Below are 13,860 nucleotides of genomic sequence, written 5' to 3'. Positions count from 1 at the left end.
AAGTAATGGCTCCCTATATAGTTTACAGCATTAGCAGACAATTGTTTTTTTATCATTAAGAAACTTTTAGTTATACTTTAATTTATTTAAAGACAGAGACAGCTTGTTCTATAAACCACTGTTTAAATATAATTTAAATAATAATTTAACTTAAAAACCGAGGTATTTGTTATTAATAATAATAATATAAACATCATTGTGTGTATATTGACATCATTAGCAACTATGTTAATGGTACAGTAGCTGAATTTTTTATTTTGAGAAAAAAAAAAAAAAAAGATGTCATCGCTATACTTGACACCACGCAGACTAAACCGGCCCTGCATCCTAATGTGCATACTATCCATCCTATCTGCCCTAACTAGCATTGAATAATGCCACATACTATTTAGGATGGATGGTATGCACATTGAGAAGCAGGCCATCAGACTGCACTGAACATAACAGTCGGATAGTTATGCAATCTCATTGCTAATAGGCAGTTGTAGGAAGCGTCACATCCTCAACCCTTTTGTCAAAAGAATGTCAGTCCTGCTTCTCCTACGAGAACGAGAAGAGCCCACTTGTGGTGTAGCTATAGTATACATACATACATAAAATGTCAAAATCCGTCAAAGAGCTTAATATCTATTATGAACCCATTAACAAAAGCAATATTTTTACTAGTGGGGACATTGTAGAGGGGCAAGTTGTTTTAGAAGTGACCAATTAAATAAAAGTGGATAGTTTTTTTGTGAAGCTGAATGGAGACGCAAACGTGCGCTGGACTGAAGGATCAAGCAATGACGAAAAAACCTACAAAGACCATGAGAGATACTTCAAACTAAAGCAATACTTCATTCAAGATAGCTGGAAAAAAGGTAAGTTGCACAAAATATTAAATGATTATAAGTCATAGTAGTAGTTTACTATTAAATTATTATATAATTAAATAATACACACATGTACTACTACAGCACATATGCAAAATAAATGCTCATATAGTGAACTAACAAATCAAAGTTATGTTGTATGTGGGTTGTTTTTCTATTCCGGTGGGGACGATCTGAATACACACTGATTTATGGGGACTCGTGTCATTGTGGGGACTTAAGTTGAGGTCCCCATGAGGAAACAAGCTTATAAATTATACAGAATGAGTTTTTTTTTTTTTTTTTTTTTTCTGTGATGGGTAGGTTTAGGGGTTGGGTTAGTGTAAGGCAATAATACAGTTTGTACAGTTTAAGAAAAGTTATGTCTATGGAGAGTCCCCACAAAGACGAACCAGACGTGTGTGTGTGTGTGTGTGTGTGTGTGTGTGTGTGTGTGTGTGTTGTCACAGCACCCTTGTTTCCCTGGACTTCAATTCCCATGTTCCTCCTGTTCTCCACACCTGCACTCACTTCCCTCGTCAGTTCCTCATCATCACGGATCACCTGCACCTGGACTCTATTATCTGCACTCCCTATATATTGCACTCACTCCCTTCACTCCTCGTCCGTTCTCTGTTTGTGTTAGTGTTTTGTATGGTGTTCTCTGCCTTCGTTTATATTAAAGTATTGAATGTATTGTGGAAATCCGTATCTGCCTCATCTCTACACCAGCAAACGTAACAGAAGAACGGACCAAAAAAACGACCGGATTTCCACAAAGGAAAGATGGAGACTTTCCCTGGCTCCCTGGCTCGTGCTCCTCCTATGCCTCTCATCCATCTGTCTACCGGCGATCATCTCATCGGGCTCTTGCAGGTTGGTCGTTCGCTGGAGAGGTATGTGGAGGAGTTCGTTGAGCTTGCTTATTTGTCTGACTGGCCTGAAGCATATTTGATCTCCCTGTTTCTGGATGGATTGGATGACGACACTATCCGTTTTGATGAACCAGATTATCGTTTCTCCTTAAGCGAAACTATCAATTTAATTTTGTGTTTAAATGGCTCCAAATTCTTCGTGGACACGGTTCAGGATAAGTGTTGTCGTCCAGTCCATCCAGAAACACGGTTGGCCGGGCCAGTCAGTCAACCTCCGGCTTCCTCCGCATACCCCTCCAGCGAACTCCCTGCCTGCCCCATGCTGGACCCACATTCCTCTACTGGGCCCAGTAAGCGGAGGAGGAGGAAGAAAGCGGCTCCAGTCTCTCCAGAGCCCGTTCCAGTGTCTCCAGAGCCCGCTCCAGTGTTTCCAGAGCCCGCTCCAGTGTCTCCAGAGCCCGCTCCAGTATCTCCAGAGCCCGCTCCAGTATCTCCAGAGCCCGCTCCAGTATCTCCAGAGCCCGCTCCAGTATCTCCAGAGCCTGCTCCAACCCTGTGCGAGCCACCAAGTGAGGTGGCCTGGCTTATAGACTTTTGGACAGAGCCAAGCTCTCCAGTCTCCACCGAGCCAAGCTCTCCAGTCTCCGCCGAGCCAAGCTCTCCAGTCTCCGCCGAGCAAGCCGCTCCCGTCTCCGCCGAGCAAGCTGCTCCAGTCTCCGCCGAGCAAGCCGCTCCAGTCTCCGCCGAGCCTGCCGCTCCAACCCTCTCCGAGCCTGCCGCTCCAACCCTCTCCGAGCCTGCCGCTCCAACCCTCTCCGAGCCTGCCGCTCCAACCCTCTCCGAGCCCTCAGCTCCAGCCGCCGCCGCCGAGCCCTCAGCTCCAGCCGCCGCCGAGCCCTCAGCTCCAGCCGCCGCCGAGCAAGCCGCGCCAGTCTCCGCCGCCGAGCAAGCAGCGCCAGTCTCCGCCGCCGAGCAAGCAGCGCCAGTCTCCGCCACCGAGCCCTTCATTATGAACTTTGTAAAGACTGTTTTCCCTCCCTGCCTCCCTCTCCCGCCTCCTCCAAGTCATGTCTATACTGCACCTCCACCTCAAGCCCCCTCGCCCAGATCTCCACCTTGGACCTCTGGGCGATTACCTTCACCCCGGCTCCAACCTCCCTCTGCTCCACCGTTGCCCTTCAGTCCTCCAGCTTCACCAGTATCCATCCTGCCTCCACTCACACCTTGGTCATTCATCAGCCTACCCTCCCCTCTGGACTTCACTCCTCCGTCTCCGCTCCGTCACTCCGTCCCTCGGATTCAGTTGGCCTCCTCACTCCCCCCAGTGTTCGTTTTGTTGGCTGTCCTCCTGCTTTCACTGCGGCCTTCTGGAGCCCCGGCTGCGCTTCGGTCGGCGGAGCCTTCGGTTCCGCCATCACCCGCCAGTCCTTCAGCGACGCCTGGGCTCAACGCCTCGAAGGCTTCGGCTCCTGACCCGCCATGGCTGCCCGCTGCACCTGACCCGCCATGGCTGCCCGCTGCACCTGACCCGCCATGTATGCCCGCTGCATGTCTGCCCGCTGCACCTGACCCGCCATGGCTGCCCGCTGCACCTGACCCGCCATGGCTGCCTTCAGCCCCTGACCCGCCATGGCTGCCTTCAGCCCCTGACCCGCCATGGCTGCCTTCAGCCCCTGACCCGCCATGGCTGCCTTCAGCCCCTGACCTGCCATGGCTTTTGAACCTGCCCTGGAGACCTCCACTCCAGTTTGCTCCTCCCCCTGCACCAGCTTGAGGTCTCCAGGGCGCCCGCCCCCCTCCCGGTTGTTTCATCTACGGCGCGAGGACGCGCCTACCGGGAGGGGGGGGTAATGTCACAGCACCCTTGTTTCCCTGGACTTCAATTCCCATGTTCCTCCTGTTCTCCACACCTGCACTCACTTCCCTCGTCAGTTCCTCATCATCACGGATCACCTGCACCTGGACTCTATTATCTGCACTCCCTATATATTGCACTCACTCCCTTCACTCCTCGTCCGTTCTCTGTTTGTGTTAGTGTTTTGTATGGTGTTCTCTGCCTTCGTTTATATTAAAGTATTGAATGTATTGTGGAAATCCGTATCTGCCTCATCTCTACACCAGCAAACGTAACATGTGTGTGATAAGATTGGGAATTAATAACTGACTACTTGTATTTCTTACTGTGATTTCTACAGGACAAAGTGAAAAGAATACCACTTTTGTAAGTGGAGAGACTTGTAAGTGATGGGTTTTCATTTATACCTTGCACTAATAAATAAATTACATAAAACTAAATGACATAAAATCATACATGACACCTGAAAAGAACACAACCCTCTTTTAACCCATACAAACAATTGTTTGCAGTGATTGACAGTAGTTTTTCCATTAATTATGCAGTGAGTGATAAAATGTTGGACGAAGAAAACGGTAAAAACAGATATGTTTCATAAAATATTACTCAAGTGAAAGTACAAAAGTACTTGATTTTTAACGCACTTAAATATAAAAGTACTGATTTATGAATGTTTATTTTGTAATTTTATAGGGCCACAATCCTATTGCTCAAAATAATTATGAATGAGTATGAATTGTCAAATAGCCAGCACTAGTCAGTATGGATGGAAGATTAGTGGTTGCAGATACATAATATGTAATGTGTGTTGACAAACAATATAAACATATAGGACTAAATACATTACTTTATAATAAATTGCTGCAGCAGCGGGGAAGATGAACGTGCATGAGTTATTTTAATTTGTGTTAGAGTTGCATGATTCTGGATAAAATGAGAATCAAGATTTTTATTTGTTTCTTTCAAATAGAAATCATGATTCTCCCATGATTCTGAAAAGACAACTAAACAAAATTGCGTATAATTATTTACTAGAGGACAAAAATATTAATTGCTGCAGTCTATTTAAAAATATTTAATTAATTAATAAAAAAAAAAGGTTTGTTTGAATGAATGATTTAATGACTCATAACTATTTCACTTGTTTCATTACTGGATGAATCAATGTTTTTGAACAAATCTTTTGAATGAATCATTCAATGTCAAATACATTTTAAGTCACTTATCGCCTCCTAGTGGCGTAACAATGTATTCGATACAACCGTTATTTGAAGCGGCAAGTTAGTTTTAAAATGTGATTTGATCTGTTTGAATTGAGACCAAAATCTGTAGACACATTGATGTGGACGTGTCACATTAAAGCATTTCAGTGGGCTTAAATAGGTCGTCCTTTACAGCAGATTTAGTTCAAAAACAACTGACCTAAATATGATTTTCAGTTACAATAATTCATCCTAAAATTCATCATTAGTAGGCTGACTTACTTTTCGCCATCAGTCTTGCGCGCACTCAGAGGATCGTCTAGGTAACGTCTCGGTTACGTATGTAACCCTCGTTCCCTGAAGGAGGGAACGGAGACGTACGTCAGTAGTGACCGATGAATTGGGTTCCCTTTCGATACTTCACTCGTACTGCGTATGGGGAAAAGTCTCCCTTTTTCCCCGTCACTGAAGCCTTTTTCAATAACGCAGTGTAACTGCACCGTCATTGGTTCACTCATAGACAAGTTGTTGAACCAATGGCGGCACGGCATAGCTGCGCGACCTATGGCGAGAAAGCGCGCAAACTTTCCCGCCGAAATGGGCGGGGTTAAGTGCTATATAAGCAGGCGTTTCGCCATAGGATTTCAGTGTTTTCTCCTTCAGTGACGACTTCTACTTCTCCTCGCTGATCTCCGCCTGAAGCCGAAGAAGCTCGCCGCCTTCCAGAAGCTCTCGCCGCCGTCTGAAGAGGCTCCCGCAGCGGACTCAGCTGGACTCGCCGGACGGAGACAGCGCCGGCGCCCTCGCTGACTGCAGCCCGCAGCGCCGTCTTCGAGTCGCTGCTTCCCGCTCCCGGCCGCTTCCTAGCGTGTCTCCTGCCGCCATCCGGCGCGCCTTCCTGAGGGCTTCTCCGCGGCTTATTGCCGCTCTAAAGAGCGTAAACAGCGGTTTTCACCGCTCCATTGAGCTTCCGCGGCCCTCGCCGCTCTAAAAGAGCCCCCCCAATCGCCGTTATCACGGCGGCGGCGTTGATCCAAATGCCGCGCCACTCATGTGGCACGTGCAGAGCCCCTCTGCACGACGACGACAGTCACAGCGAGTGCGTCGCTTGCCTGAGCAAGTCCCACGCTGACGGCGCACTCGCTGGAGCCTCATGCCCGCACTGCGAGAGCATGAGTCTCGGTTCCCTGCGCTCGCGGGTCGCCTTCTTCACTGAAGGCGATCTCGCCGCTCGCGCCCTCCCGTCTCCTTCCTCCCGCGAGCCGGCAAGGAAGAGACAGCGGGGTAGAGCGACCCAGCGCCCGGAGTTTGGCGAGCTCACGCCGGCCCAGCCCCCACGTGCCTCGCCTTCTCCTCCAAGGGAACATTCTCCCGTCTTGTTCTCCCGACCCGAGCAGCGTCCCTCTGCCGATGCAAGCGACCTCGTCTCGTTTGGAGGATCGGACGACGAGCAGGATGACTCCATGTCCCTCGCTGCCTCCGAAGCAGAAGATTGGGCTGGTGAGCCGGAAAATCCCGCTCCCCCACCTCCTTTGGAGCCCATTGAGCACGGCCAAAGCATGGATGCCGAATTATTCCGTATCCTGTCCAGAGCCGTGGAAGAGCTGGACCTCGAGTGGGCCCTCCAGAGGAGCCTTCTCGCAGCCGCCTGGACGAATGGTTCCTCCCAGGCCGCCGCCAAGCGCCTCGCCAGCGCTCAGCTCCCTTCTTCCCCGAGGTCCACGAGGAGCTCACTAAATCATGGCGCGCTCCGTACTCCGCCCGCCTCCACACGACGCATCGCTCTGCCCTCACCGCCGTCGACGGCGCCGAGGGGAAGGGATACGAGCATCTGCCACCCCTAGATGAAGCGGTGGCTGCTCACCTCTGCCCTCCCGCGGCTGTGGGATGGAAGACGAAGAGGGCCCTTCCTTCCAAGCCCTGCCGGACCACATCCACTCTGGCTGGACGGGCCTACACCTCGGCGGGCCAGACTGCCTCTGCGCTCCATACTATGGCCATATTCCAGGTCTTCCAGGCCAAACTCCTCCGCTCGCTGGATGAGTCTGGAATAGATGCACCAGCCTTCAAGGACCTCCGCAGCGCCACCGATCTAGCCCTGCGAGCCACGAAGGCTACGGCCCAGGCCATTGGCCGCTCAATGGCCAGCCTGGTAGTGTTGGAGCGCCACCTGTGGCTCAACTTGACGGAGATCAAGGACCTGGACAAGACGGCCTTCCTGGACGCTCCGGTCTCACCCTCCGGTCTCTTTGGGCCAGCAGTGGATGGCTTTACTGAGCGCTTCACCGCGGCGCAGAAGTCGTCTCAGGCTATGAGGCACTTTCTGCCCCAGCGCTCCAGCTCCGCTTCTGCTTCCAGCCGCCCCAGGACTGCGCCGGCTCAGCAGAACAAGCCAACACCACCCGCCGTCCAGGCAGCGGCACCTAAGGAGCACCACCAGCGCTCGCACCCTGCGAAGCGCCCTCCCTTCCTGAAACGCCAGGGACCTCGGCCCAAGATTGTGCTGGACCCGGTGACTCCGAAGACGTCCTGATCTCTCAAAAAGGAAGAGGATGGGGGATTGTCTCGTTGCGACCGGACCACCCCAAAAGCTCCTGCGTGCAGTTTCCCCTCCGCCTCGTTTAATTCCGGGCGTGGGAAACATGCTTCATGCTGTAGCTGGGCCCACACTTGTTGCGCCCACTCAAAACGCCGTTTTCACGGCGAACACTATTTTACTTCATCAAAAAGAGAGCAAATTTCCTCTTCCTCCTCTCTCGGTGTGCGGCCCCCTCTCCGACGGCCTGCCATCCGATGTCATTCAACCCCTTGTCACTCGGGCCGAGGCTTGGCAAGCCATCCCCGATGTGTCAGAATGGATCCTGGGGATCGTAACTCAGGGCTACTCGCTCCAATATGCACGACGGCCCCTCGCTTCGGCGGGGTGCTTCAAACCTTGTTGAACCCGGACGACGCTCACGTCCTCCGTGCCGAGGTTATGACAATGCTAAGAAAGGGAGCTGTGGAAATAGTTCCCCCTGTGGAGCGCGAGTCGGGCTTTTACAGCCGCTACTTCCTGGTCCCCAAGAAGGATGGCGGTCTCAGACCCATCCTAGATCTCAGACTTTTGAATCGCTCCCTCATGAGACGGAAGTTCAAAATGCTGACGCTGAAGCAGATCCTCGCGCACATTTGCCCCGAGGACGGGTTCTGTTCGCTGGACCTGAAGGATGCGTATTTTCACATCCAGATAGCCCCCCTTCACAGGCGATTCTTGAGATTCGCATTCGAGGGGGTGGCGTGCCAATATACGGTCCTGCCCTTCGGGCTGTCTCTGGCTCCTCGCACTTTCACCAAGTGCATGAACGCGGCGCTTTCCCCTCTGAGACAAATGGGAATCCGGGTTCTAAATTATCTCGACGACTGGCTCATCCTAGCCCGTTCGCGAGCCGAGCTGGAACACCACAGATCCGTGCTCCTCAGCCATCTGCAATGCCTGGGTCTCAGGGTCAACTTAGCCAAGAGCTCGCTGTGCCCCAGCCAACAAATTTCGTTTCTGGGGGCAGTCTTAGACTCAGTCCGTATGACGGCAGTAGTCTCGTCAGAGCGCGCTCTGGCGATTCAGCGGCTCGCGGCCTCGGTCAAGAACAAAGCCTATCTCCCTCTGAAGCTTTTCCAGAGGTTGCTAGGGTTGATGGCTTCCGCCTCTCCAGTGCTACAGCTCGGCCTTCTTCGGATGCGGCCTCTGCAGTACTGGTTGAAGTTCTGGGTTCCTCCAAACGCCTGGCGGCACGGCCGCCTATGTCTCAAGCTCAATCAGGCCTGTCTTCTAGCCCTGAAACCTTGGTTGAACCCTGCCTGGTTCAGTCTTGGAGTACCCCTGCAGGCGATCTCACGAAGGACGGTGCTCTCAACGGACGCCTCCAACTCGGGTTGGGGCGCTGTGTGCGAGGGCAGACTGGCCTTCGGCTCGTGGAGCCACGAGGAAAGCCGTCTACACATCAACTGTCTAGAAATGCTAGCAGTGATGAAAGCCCTTCAAGCTTTTCAGGCTCACTTGACAGGACGCCATGTCTTAGTCCAATCGGACAGCATGACAGTGGTGTCATACATAAACCATCAGGGAGGTCTCTCGTCCAGCCGCTTGTGCGCTCTGGCGAAACATCTTCTGATATGGGCTCTGCCAAGACTTCAGTCACTCAGAGCGACTCATATTCCTGGCAAGACCAATCTGGGCGCGGACATGTTGTCACGGAGCAACATCCCCTCAGACGAGTGGATGCTCCACCCCCAGACGGTTCTCACGATTTGGGAGTTCTTCGGGAAAGCGGACATAGATCTCTTCGCCTCAGAAGACAACTCTCACTGCCCAACATTTTTCTCGAAGAAGGTCGATGCTCTGGCCCACGCATGGCCCAGCACGCTCCTTTATGCTTTTCCTCCGATCGCACTGATCCCTCAGGTCATCAGGCGCATCAGAGAAGACCAACACAGAGTCCTTCTGGTGGCCCCGCTCTGGAGGAGCCAAGTCTGGTCCTCGGAGCTGTTCAAGCTCTCCACGAGAGCCCCCTGGCCGATTCCCCTGAGACGGGATCTCCTCTCTCAGGCAAACAGAACGATCTGGCACCCACAGCCAGAGCTCTGGGCTCTACACCTCTGGTCCCTCGATGGGAGCCGACTAACCTCCCCGGGGACGTTCTAAATACCATTTCTCAGGCGAGAGCCCCGTCCACAAGACGCCTCTACGCTCAAAAATGGTCGGTCTTTGTTGGATGGTGTTCCTCACGCAACATAGACCCTGTGGAGAGTGACGTATCCTTCATACTGTCTTTCCTCCAAGAGCGTTTGGATATGGGGCGCGCCCCTTCAACGCTTAAAGTTTACGTGGCAGCCATCGCAGCGTTCCATGCTCCTATTGCCGGCCAATCAGTGGGGCGAAACGGCCTTGTAGTCCGTTTCTTAAGGGGTTCTAGGCGATTAAATCCACCTCGTCCCCTTACTGTGCCCACTTGGGACCTTTCTCTGGTCCTCAGGGCCCTAAAGGGCAAACCCTTCGAACCGCTGCATTCAGCTGACCTCAGGTCCCTGACGCTAAAAACCGCTCTGCTACTTGCGCTAGCATCGGTCAAGCGTGTTGGCGATTTGCAGGCCCTCTCTGTGAGCCCTGCATGCCTCGAATTCGGACCTAATGATTCTAAGGTCATTCTGAAACCCAGGCATGGCTACGTTCCCAAAGTGCTCTCAACTCCGTTTAGAGCTCAGGTCATCTCACTTTCCGCTCTTCCTTCCTCTACGGATGAACGAGAGTTGGAATTACTCTGCCCTGTTAGGGCATTGAGGACTTATGTGGAGCGATCTCAGCCTTTCAGGCAGTCGGATCAGCTCCTTGTTTGTTTTGGTGGCCGCACCAAGGGGTCTCCGGTCTCAAAACAACGTCTCTCACGTTGGATAGTCGACGCCATTAATCTGTGTTACTCCTCCCTGGGTGCTGAATGCCCCATAGGAGTCAGAGCTCATTCCACTAGGGGGATGGCTTCCTCATGGGCTTGGTCCAACGGAGTTTCCATAAAAGACATCTGTGAGGCAGCCGGCTGGTCTTCGCCGTCCACTTTTGTCAGGTTCTACCATCTTGATGTCCCGACCTTATAAGCTCGGGTTCTTTCAGTGTGATTGGCGGCCCCTTATGAGTTCCGCCTCACACCGTTATAGGATTCATTTCCTTGTAGTGTAACAAGGGATACAGCGGCTTTGCCTTCTTACTTGTTTCCCTGGTCCCCTCCTGGCGTCCGAAACAAGTTTTGTCGTTCCCTGCCGTGGCACGGCGCGGTTGAATTCGTTCCCCATACGCAGTACGAGTGAAGTATCGAAAGGGAACGTACTCGGTTACTAACGTAACCTCGGTTCCCTGAGATACGGAACGAGTACTGCGTTACTTGCCGTGCCACGAGGCTGCGGCTCAGAGTCGTCGCTTCAGTCGATTGGCACTTAAAATTCTATGGCGAAACGCCTGCTTATATAGCACTTAACCCCGCCCATTTCAGCGGGAAAGTTCGCACGCTTTCTCGCCATAGGTCGCGCAGCTATGCCGCGCCGCCATTGGTTCAACAACTTGTCTATGATTGAACCAATGATGGTGCAGTTACACTGCTTTATTGAAAAAGGCTTCAGTGACGGGGAAAAAGGGAGACTTTTCCCCATACGCAGTACTCGTTCCGTATCTCAGGGAACCGAGGTTACGTTAGTAACCGAGTACGATATCGCTAGAGAGCCCTATCAGCTTCGAGTGAACTAAAACAAGCCAATGGAATTGGCGTGCGATATTTGCATAATGCGCACCGCCTCCGACAGGTGTATATAAATAGGGAGCAGATGCAATCGCACTCTTGTTTTTCGCTGAGGAGACAACTGGTGTCCGCACAACAGCAAGGGTACAGAAACTGTGGCGACGGGACGTAGGTCTCCGTTCCCTCCTTCAGGGAACGAGGGTTACATACGTAACCGAGACGTTCCCTTTCAGTCGGTCACGTTCGACGTACGTCAGTAGTGACCGCCGAATTGGGATCCCAAATAAAGCGCCACAGTTACAAAACCCCTTCTAGTGCCCAGTGCAAGCTCTAGCCACCCGTCGCACCAATTGGGACGGTGAAGGGGGCGAGCTTACGCCGAGAGAGTCTACTGCTGTTCCGACATACCCACTAAGTAAACTAGACTACACTGGGGAAGCGAACCCATAGGGGACGCTGCGGAGGCCACTACCTACCCAATGGGGGAGGAGTTTACGTGGAGAATACACATATGGACTGGCCCGGGGGGCAGTACGCATATGGAGTCCCTGGGATGGCTCCACCTGGGTAGGGGGAGACTCATCTGACAGGTGACAGCAGAGCTGGCTCTGCTAAGGAAAAGACACGGACTCGCCGTAGGGAGTTTTAAACCGTGGACAATTACACATATGGGACCGCTCACGTAGAGGAGTCACGACATATGGAACCCAGCCAACAGACAACGTCAGGGACGGATGTTGGCCTGGCATCAAACACTCCGCAATGTCCGAGCCGAAGGGGGAGGCGGAGGAACTCGACAGGGTTCGCCAAGTGGGGAACACGACTGGAGTCAATAGATGCACGTATCCGGCCCAGGGGGCGGGAATGGCATTGCAAGCCGACACTTAGAGCGGGTTCAACGCGTCTACCGGCTAGTGGAAGCAAGTACACGGGAAGATACCGGCTCTACACGTAGGCTATAGAATCTAGCGAACGTGTTAGGTGTCGCCCAGCCCGCAGCTCTACAGATATCTGTCAGCGAGGCGCCATGAGCCAACGCCCAGGAAGAGGCCACTCCTCTGGTGGAGTGGGCTCTCAACCCAAGCGGGCAAGGCACGCCCTGGGAATCATACGCCAAGGCGATGGCATCCACTATCCAGTGGGCCATCCTCTGCTTGGAGACAGCCTTTCCCTTCTGCTGGCCTCCGTAACAGACAAAGAGCTGATCTGAGGTCCTGAAGCTTCGCATTCTGTCCACGTACACACGCAGAGCGCGGACGGGACAGAGCAAAGCTAGGGCTGGGTCTGCCTCCTCCGAAGGCAGCGCTTGCAGGTTCACTACCTGATCTCTGAAGGGAGTGGTAGGAACATTGGGCACATATCCGGGCCGGGGTCTCAGGATGACGTGAGAGTCACCGGGCCCGAACTCTAGGCACGAATCGTCGACCGAAAATGCGTGCAGATCCCCTACCCTCTTCAGAGAAGCCAATGCAACCAGGAGGACGGTCTTGAGAGACAGTGCTTTTAACTCGACTGATTGCAAAGGTTCGAGGGGCTGACCCCGGAGAGATGTAAGAACCAGGGTCAGATCCCAAGAGGGTATGGAGGAAGGGCGAGGAGACTAAATCCTCCTCGCCCCCCTCAGGAACGTGACGATCAGATCGTGTTTCCCCAGGGACTTACCCTCAACTGCGTGGTGATGTGCAGCGATAGCGGCAACATACACCTTCAGGGTGGAGGGAGACAGCCTTCGCTCCAACCCTTCTTGCAGGACGGAAAGCACGGATCTGACCAAGCATAATCAGGGGTCCTCTCGGCGAGAGGCGCACCATTCGACGAATAGGTTCCACTTCAGCGCGTAGAGGCTCCTCGTGGAAGGAGCTCTAGCGGAAGTGATGGTGTCTACGACCGCTTGCGGGAGATCACTCAGAACCTCCACATCCCGTCCAGGGACCACACGTGGAGGTTCCACAGGTCGGGACGCGGGTGCCATAGGGTGCCCCGTCTCTGAGTCAGGAGGTACTTCCTCAGAGGAATCGGCCAGGGAGGGGCTGTCGCGAGGAGGATGAGGTCCGAGAACCAGGTCCGAGTGGGCCAGTACGGCGCCACTAACAAGACCTGCTCCCCGTCCTCCCTGACCTTGCACAGGAGTTGTGCGAGAAGGCTCACTGGGGGAAACGCATATTTGCGCAGACCCTGGTGCCAGCTGTGTGCCAGGGCATCCGTGCCGAGCGTGCCGCCGGTCAGGGAATAGAACCACTGGCAGTGGGCAGTTTCTGGGGAGGCAAACAGGTCTACCTGGGCCTCGCCGAAATGCTGCCAAATCAGCTGAACCGCCTGGGGGTGGAGCCGCCACTCGCCCGCAAGTGGAGGCTGCCGTGAGAGCTCGTCGGCTGCACGGTTGAGCACACCTGGGACATGAGTGGCCCGAAGGGACCTCAGATGCTTCTGACTCCACAGCAAGAGATGGCGGGCGAGTTGCGACGTGCGACGGGAGCGTAGACCACCTTGACGGTTGATGTACGCAACGGCCGCAGTGCTGTCCGAGCGGACCAGTACGTGCTTGTCTGACAGCAGCTCCTTGAAGCGGCCCAGTGCAAGACGTACTGCTAGCAACTCCAGGCAATTGATATGCCAATGCAGTTGGGGCCCCGTCCACAGACCCGATGCTGCATGCCCGTTGTACGTGGCCCCCCATCCGGTGGCGGAGGCATCTGTGGAGACCACAGCGTGCCTGGACACCTGTTCCAGGGGCACTCCCGCCCGCAGGAACAAGGGGTCCGACCACCGGATGAGGGTGCGACGGCAGCTCGGTGTCACGGGGACACAGAGCGT

Source organism: Megalobrama amblycephala, linkage group LG4 (assembly GCF_018812025.1).
Source record: "Megalobrama amblycephala isolate DHTTF-2021 linkage group LG4, ASM1881202v1, whole genome shotgun sequence".
NCBI lineage: Eukaryota > Metazoa > Chordata > Actinopteri > Cypriniformes > Xenocyprididae > Megalobrama > Megalobrama amblycephala.
The sequence above is the reverse complement of the archived record's forward strand: the minus strand, read 5'-3'. Positions refer to the sequence as shown.